This window comes from Macadamia integrifolia, chromosome 11, assembly GCF_013358625.1.
Source record: "Macadamia integrifolia cultivar HAES 741 chromosome 11, SCU_Mint_v3, whole genome shotgun sequence".
Lineage (NCBI taxonomy): Eukaryota > Viridiplantae > Streptophyta > Magnoliopsida > Proteales > Proteaceae > Macadamia > Macadamia integrifolia.
In genome coordinates this window covers 18,229,027-18,236,526 of record NC_056567.1, presented here as the reverse complement: position 1 = coordinate 18,236,526, position 7,500 = coordinate 18,229,027, and the positions used below count along the sequence as shown (strand labels likewise).

Here is a 7,500-nt window from a genome sequence, read left to right as displayed (position 1 = left end):
CTGTATATATACATGGTGCTTGTACCCAATACAAAAAAGATCCGATGTGTGGGTACGCGTATATTTAGTGTAACCTATCACAAACATAATGGTTTATCATTTCACTATTTTGGGGTCAAAATCATCATGTTGAACACTAAAATCGGGTTTAGAATCATAAATGGAGGTCACCCATCAAATTTGGACCAATTCTGGTAATTCTGAAAAGACAGGTGAGCTAGCGTCAAAGACTGGTGGGCTACGTAACCCGTCGCTTTCAGCCCACCGATTACTCCAGAGCCTGAAAACTGAGTTTTAGAAACTCAGGTGAGCTAAAATTAGAAGACCGATGGGCTATGTAGCCCAACGATTTCAGCCCACTAGTTACTCCAAAGCCTAAAATCTGAGTTCTGGGAACTCAGGTGGGTTAAAACCAGAAGATAGGTGAGGTAAAAATACCCCCCCAATCTTTGAACGAAAATTTTTTCAACATCATTCTCGAGTTTCCTCCAGCTTAGGGAACTTGTTTGGAGATGATCCGGCTACTCAAATCACTTATCTAAGGTCCAATCATGTACCCTCAACTTAGATCTGAGATCAAATTAAAAGAAAAAGGAAGATTCTTACCTCTTTCTCAAGAACACTAATAGAACCCCAAATTTTACTTCTTTTGTTCAAGAGCCTCAAAATAATATAGATCTTCATCAACACTCCTTCCAAATCTTCTAAAATCTTTATACAGACCTTCCATTAGACCTTAGGTTTAATTATTCAGGTAGGATTAGCAAGATCCATGGGGGTTCTTTCCCAAAAACCAAAAAGAGGGTTTAAAAATGGGATTTTCCTAAGAATCCTTAGAATTTGTGCAATACCTACCTCAAATCGAAGACTTCGATGAACTGATCATAAATCCGGGCTCAAAATACTAAGACCTAGCTCCGGTGAAGCTTTACGATCAATTTTCCTTCTTCTTTCTTCTTCTTCTTCCTCTTTTCCTTTCTTCTTCTTTCTCTCTCTTCTTTACTCTCCCACCGACCAACTAACATTAATGAGGGAAAAGACAATTAATGTCTCCCCCTTTTATACTTGGGCCCCTAAAATATCTTCTAAATCTTAGGTGGACTATCTCAGGTGGGCTAAATCTCAAGTAGGTATATCTCAGGTGGGTATATCTTAGGTGGGCTAAATCTCAGGTGGGTATATCTTAGGTGGGTATAATCTCAGGTGGGCATATCTCAGGTGGGCTATTTCAGGTGGGCTAAATCTCAGGTGGGCTTCAATGAGAATAAACTCTCACATAATATTAGATCTTGTTGGTACCCATAAATACTAGTACGTACCTTTACTTTTTATACATGACCTCGTGGTGCATGCACGTGCAAGGCTTGGGTGCACGTATTACACTTGGTACTACTCGGTTGTGTCAGGCCAACCCGATTTTAAGGTCACCCTTGCTACCATATTCCATATGGTACCTGTGTCGGTTCTCTTCGGTTCAGCCCTTATATGATCAAACCAAGTCAATGCCGTTAATTAGACTGAGTTTAAAAAGTAGGGTATCACATTACCCCCCTTTTTAAAAATTTTGTCCCCGAAATTATAGTATCTAGTTGTCTAAAAAGATGAGGATATAAGGTTTGAATATCTTCCTCTTTCTCCTAAGATGCCTCTTCGATCAGGTGGTTGGCCCACTGAATCTTCACAAAAGCGATAGAGCGATTGCGGAGGGTTTTCACCTTCTGGTCTAAGATCTCAGCCGGATGTTCGTCATATGTCATATCAGCTTTCAAGTATTCCGATTCCACGATTAGTACGTGGGATGGATCATGAACGTACTGCTTCAACATGGATACATGGAAGACATTATGAACACTGCTGAGGGAAGGTGGTAATGCCAATATGTATGCTATTGCTCCAACTCGCTTCCAAATCTCAAGTGGCCCAATATATCTCAGATTCAACTAGCCCTTCTTGTGAAATCTGCGTAGGCCTTTGGTAAGAGATATTTTGAGGAACACTTTCTCTCCCTCTGGGAATGGAATTCCATTTCCATCCTACGACTATCTGCGTAGCTCTTTTGACGTGATTGGGCTGCTTTAATTCTTTCTTTAATGACATCGACTTTGTCACGTGTCATCTGAATCATTTATGGTCCAAGCAATCGACGTTCACCTATTTGGTCCCAGTATAGAGGAGTTCTGCACTTTCTACCATACAATGTTTCATATGGAGCCATCTCAATTGTAGTTTGGTAGCTATTATTGTAAGCAAACTCCATAAGAGGTAAATATTCCTCTCAACTACCACTAATTTCCATGGCACAGGCTCGGAGCATATCTTCTAATATCTGTATTGTCCACTCAGACTGTCCGTCTATAGGCCATACTCAAATTTAATTGTGATCTCAAGGCTTGCTGGAAAATTTTTCAGAATCTAGAGGTAAACCTCGGGTCTGTGTCTGATACATGCTCACTGGTACACCATGTAAGCGTACAACATTTTCATGTAAAGCGGTGCTAGATTATATATGGTGTAAGTGGTTCTGATCGGAATAAAGTGAGTAGTCTTAGTAAGCCTATCAACTACTACCCAAATTACATCCATTCCCTTTGGTGTACAAGCTAGTCATGTGATGAAGTTTATTGTAATGTTATCCCACTTCCATTCAGGTACTAGGAGCGGTTGAAGAGTTCCAAAAGGTCGATACCATTCAGCTTTGACTTTCTAGCATGCAAGATAAGTCGACACATACAAAGCTATTATGGATTTCATTGCTGGCCACCAGTAGTGTTGCTTTAGGTTTTTGGACATCTTGGTACTTTTAGGGTGAGGAGAGTACTCAGAACTGTGTGCTTCCTTTACTATTTTGTCTTGTATTACTTCGTCACAAGGTACACACAATTTAGCCCGAAACAATAGTGCCCCATCACCGGCTAATGTAAAGCTAGGGTCACTCATTGTTTGCCCTTGAATCTTCTCTCTGATCAACTACAACTCAGGATCTAGAGGATGTTTCATTATGATTTCTTCCCTGATGGATGAGTGTACCTGTAGAGCCACCAAGGACATAGTCAACTATTGAACATCATCTGCTTGGTGCCCCAGTTCCAAGGTCACTTCCTCATACAAGAGAATTTTATCCATTAACATCGCCTCCTGTACGAGCTCTGAGCTGACGACTAGATAGGAAAGTGATACAGTTTGAGCTTTTTGGCTTAATGCATCTGCCACTACATTGGCCTTCCCTAGGTGATACTGAATATCACAATCATAATCTTTCATAAGCTCAAGCCATTTTCTTTGTCTCATATTCAAATCTTTTTGGGTGAAAAAGTACTTAAGACTTTTGTGGCCATTGTATATTTAGTAGTTTTCACCATACAAGTAGTGATGTTAAATCTTTAAGGCGAAAATGATTGCTGCCAGCTCTGAGTCATGAGTAGGGTAGTTCTTTTCAGAGTCCTTCAATTGTCTAGATGCGTATTGTAATACCCTACTTCTTAAATCCGGTCTGATTACACGGTTGACCCGGTTTAACTATGCAGGACCCGAACCGGAGAGAGTTAGAGCGGGTTCCTTATGGACTATGATGGCAAGGGTGACCTTAAACACCGGTTGGCCCGACAAGTCCGAGCCAGTGCCAGAAGAGACGGGAATACCCAAGCCGTGTACATGCACCTATCATAAGGCCATGTACAGATAAAGCAGGTATGTAGCCGTATATTAAGGGGCATACGTATATTACATTGTATGCCAAGAGGGTGAGGTTCGCGCCGAGGCTCGAACTTTGTCAAAATCCCAAGTTTTGGCCCTCAGGTGGGCGGACAGGTGGGCGCACCCACCCACTTGAGTGACCCATCCATGTGAACTATTTAATTATTTAAGAAGTATATATATAGCATTTATGATTTTCTTTTCTTTTTCATTTATGACACTCGTACGTTGGTGAGGATAGTATAGAGAGAGAGAAAGGAAAGGAAAGAAGAAGAGAAGAGAAGGAAGAGGAAGAATAGAAGGATTTCAGCGGCACCGAGACTTGTTCTCCCCATTCCGGCGTCGGAAGAGTGATCTTCAACACTAGATCTACATTTAGAGGTAAGCAAAGTTGGGTTTCCTTAAACATTCACCATACCCAAGTAAAACCCTTGATTTGGGTAGGGTTTCTTGAGATCTTGCAAATCCACTTTCAAATGATGAATCTAAGGTTTAATAGATGACATATGTGTTGATCTTGAAGAATTTGAAGAGGTATTGACAAGGTTGGAGATGCATTGTGGATTTGAAGTGATTTTGGAGGGTTTGAAGGTGTTCTTGAGCAAAGAAGGTAAGATGGCTTCCCATTCCTTAAATCTAACCTAGATCTAGGTTAGAACCATCCTATAAGACTTTGAAAGTGTGAAGAATGGGTTTGAAAAAGCCCCATTTGAATCCCCAAAGAATGGAGGAAGTTGGGAAGAAACAGCAAGTTTCCCGCCAAGACCGGTTGGCAAGACCGGTGGGCCATCTGGCCCGCCTGTGGGCACCCGCCTGAGAGGGCAGGGCCCTCGGGCATAATCGGCCGGCCAGACCGGTGGGCCAACCTGCCCTCCAGACTTAGCAGACCCCCTGGCCTAATCGGCTGGCCAGACTGGTGGGCCAATCGGAGGGCCAACCTACCCACCGGTCCAGACCGGTGGGTCAAACAGGTGGGCTGCCTGACCCACCTGAGAGGCCCCGAATGTGATTTTTCTGTCCGATTGGGCCCAAATCAGACGGGTGACCTTCTTTTAGGATCCTAAACATGATCGTGTCATTGGATCGTGTTAGTTTTGATTCTAAAATGGTGAAATACTAACCCCGCTCACTCATGTTAGGTTCACTAAATCTTACGCGTCTCGCACCGGATCTCACCCGTACCGAATAAGAATCCTTGTACACTACAAGTAAGTGGGGAGAGGACGTTTAGCCTTATTTCAAGGCATTGTTTGGCATTCATTTAATTGTATCTAGTCTAGTCATGCCATCATGAAAATGCTATGTAGATTAGTCATCCTCACATTGTTATGCATGTGTGCTATGTTTACTTTCTAAATGCCAAGTGATGAGATGCTTATGTGATGAATGTTGACATCATTGTGCATGATGCATTAATAGACTAGATGCCGTAGTTGGCTTGAAAACGAGTGCATTGGTGGCCTATGGTATGGGACGCGGTGGCATTATACAATCGTACTATTGTCATATAGGAGCATGCGATTTAGGATTTTCACCATCCCGTGCTACGACCCTTCCCAACAAGGGTTAAGGTGTTGGGTTACCATTTGGGGGGAAGCAGTGGTCGCGGTTGTTGGGTCACTGTGGCGGTTAGACATAACGCCCGACGGGTCATTAAGACAGTCGGCAACCCCGGTGGTATATTTAAGAGGGTCAATCGTACTGCTTTTAAATTGCTGGAGTCAGCACCTTTAATTTCAGTCATTTACTTTTCTGTTGAGAGCCGGTGGTTGGCATGTTTTTATTTTTCCGAGTACTCATGGTGGACCTTCTCCGACAGCCCTATGGGCGTATCTCGGGATGGAGTTCGCGGCTCGTACCCGGAGTATACGCGCACTGTGGCTGTAGTAACACTATACCAAAGACTTAGTAATGTTGCTTAGGTGGATGTGATTTAAAATGTATTGCATGGCATGTAGTGTATATGATTGTGATTGTTGTGTGGACTGTTGTGTGGTCCATCTTTCCACTTACTGAGCTAGTGAGCTCATCCCACGTGTGCACCCCTTTTAGATGATTTTGTAGGTCATCCATCTGAAGAGCACGGGTCGGGTCCCACGGTTGAGTTCTCTGAAGAGGACTAGTGGACCCCTGAGGAGTTAGAGCACGGCACTGATTGCCCATGCGAGAGTTGTGTTACGGGACCGCAGTTCTGATGCCAAGCTAAGCTTCACTTTTGAGGCCGAGCTGAGCTCTACCATGTGATGCCGAGCTGGGCTCAACCTTTGATACCAAGCTGAGCTCTAGCTTTGATACCGAGCTGAGCTCTAGCCTTTGATACCAAGCCGAGCTGTGTACTCTGATTTTTGATGGTTTTCTTTATGTACTTGATATGTAAATTGTACTTTTATTGTGTAAATATCATGCCTTCGGGTCCACATGTATATAACTATTGTATCACAATTCGGGTATCAAGTATTATGGGAATATTCATAGGTAAACTAAGTCTTCCGTTGATCTGATAATTTTTTATTAGTTGTGTGGATGCTGTGGTGGAATACAGTATCAGATGATCCTGACAGGTTTGGGTTAACCGGTGTTAACCCGGTCACTGGCCCAGTATGGTGTGAACGGGGTGTGACACATATGCTACGACCTTGTTGTGTTGCATAAGTACACAGCTCAATCCGACTTTGGAAGCATTGGTATACACTGTCATTCCACCTGTGGCTTCAGGAATAGTCAACACTGGTGCTGACACTAGTCGCTTCTTCAGCTCTTGAAAACTTTCTTCACACCCCTTTTACAATCAAAGTTTATGCTCTTCCTAGTCAACTTCATCATTGGTGCTGTTTGAGATTTAAAATGTAACCGCAAGCGTACGGATCAGTGTAGCTACGGGTCAAACACAGGGAGAGCAGCCACTTTATTTTTTTATTTCTTTTAATAATGCGAAAGTGAACCGATTAATGATTGTGATCTAATTCTAATTACCGTCCTAAAAATAACGTACGTCCTAACCACTCGTCATCTAAGAATTTAAAGACGCAAGCCACGTAATTAAAATTAAATGAATAAATAACTAAAAATAAACAACCCACGCAATTAAAAAAAAAATAATAATAAATAAATAAAGGAAAAAATGCTGAAATAAAAATAAAGTAAAAGAAAGGGGATAAAGCTAGAGAGCGACTCACAAGTAGGTTTCTCTACTTAGCCCGAGGGATGCATCATAATATGAGCTTCCCTACTTGACCAGAGAGTCACTCTTACAAGGGTTACTCTACTTGACTTTAGGGAAAGGGAGACAATTAAAATAAAAGTAATGAATTGATGGTTCTATGGCTAGGAGGGGCAAAGCCAACACATACACTAGCCATGAACCTTGGGGGAAAGGGATAGCAATAATGTAACGACTGAAAATAAAAATCTTAAATTAAGAAAGAAATGGTAGTCAGAAGAGGGAATGAGAGGGGGGGAGAGAAGATTACTGAAGGAGCCTACTTACTTGAATCAATGCTTGAACTTGAAAAAAAATTGCTCCACGGCTCGTGATCTTGTCACCTAGATCTAAGCCTAGAACTATAACTTAAAAAATTACAACTCAATTGCATAAATCATAAACATAAAAAGAACTGAATAAAAATAAAAGAGTACTTGCATTAATTGAAATAAAAATAAAGTAAAAGAAAGGGGATAAAGCTAGAGAGCGACTCACAAGTAGGTTTCTCTACTTAGCCCGAGGGATGCATCATAATATGAGCTTCCCTACTTGACCAGAGAGTCACTCTTACAAGGGTTACTCTACTTGACTTTAGAGAAAGGGAG

General features: G+C 42.0%; 1 long non-coding RNA gene across 2 annotated transcripts in view; it reads right to left on the bottom strand.

Annotated features, from left to right (window-relative positions):
• Nucleotides 1-1,005, bottom strand: part of LOC122092776 — a 2,122-nt gene extending 1,117 nt beyond the window's left edge. Inside the window, exons 1-3 of one of the 2 annotated variants that reach the window (XR_006144307.1) lie at nucleotides 856-1,005; nucleotides 607-704; nucleotides 1-74 (exon numbers count right to left, since the gene is read on the bottom strand). This is a non-coding gene — a long non-coding RNA (uncharacterized LOC122092776). Of the gene's footprint in view, nucleotides 75-606 lie in introns of both variants that reach the window. The other variant, XR_006144306.1, reaches the window with a different exon arrangement.
• Nucleotides 1,006-7,500: the final 6,495 nt, after the last annotated feature.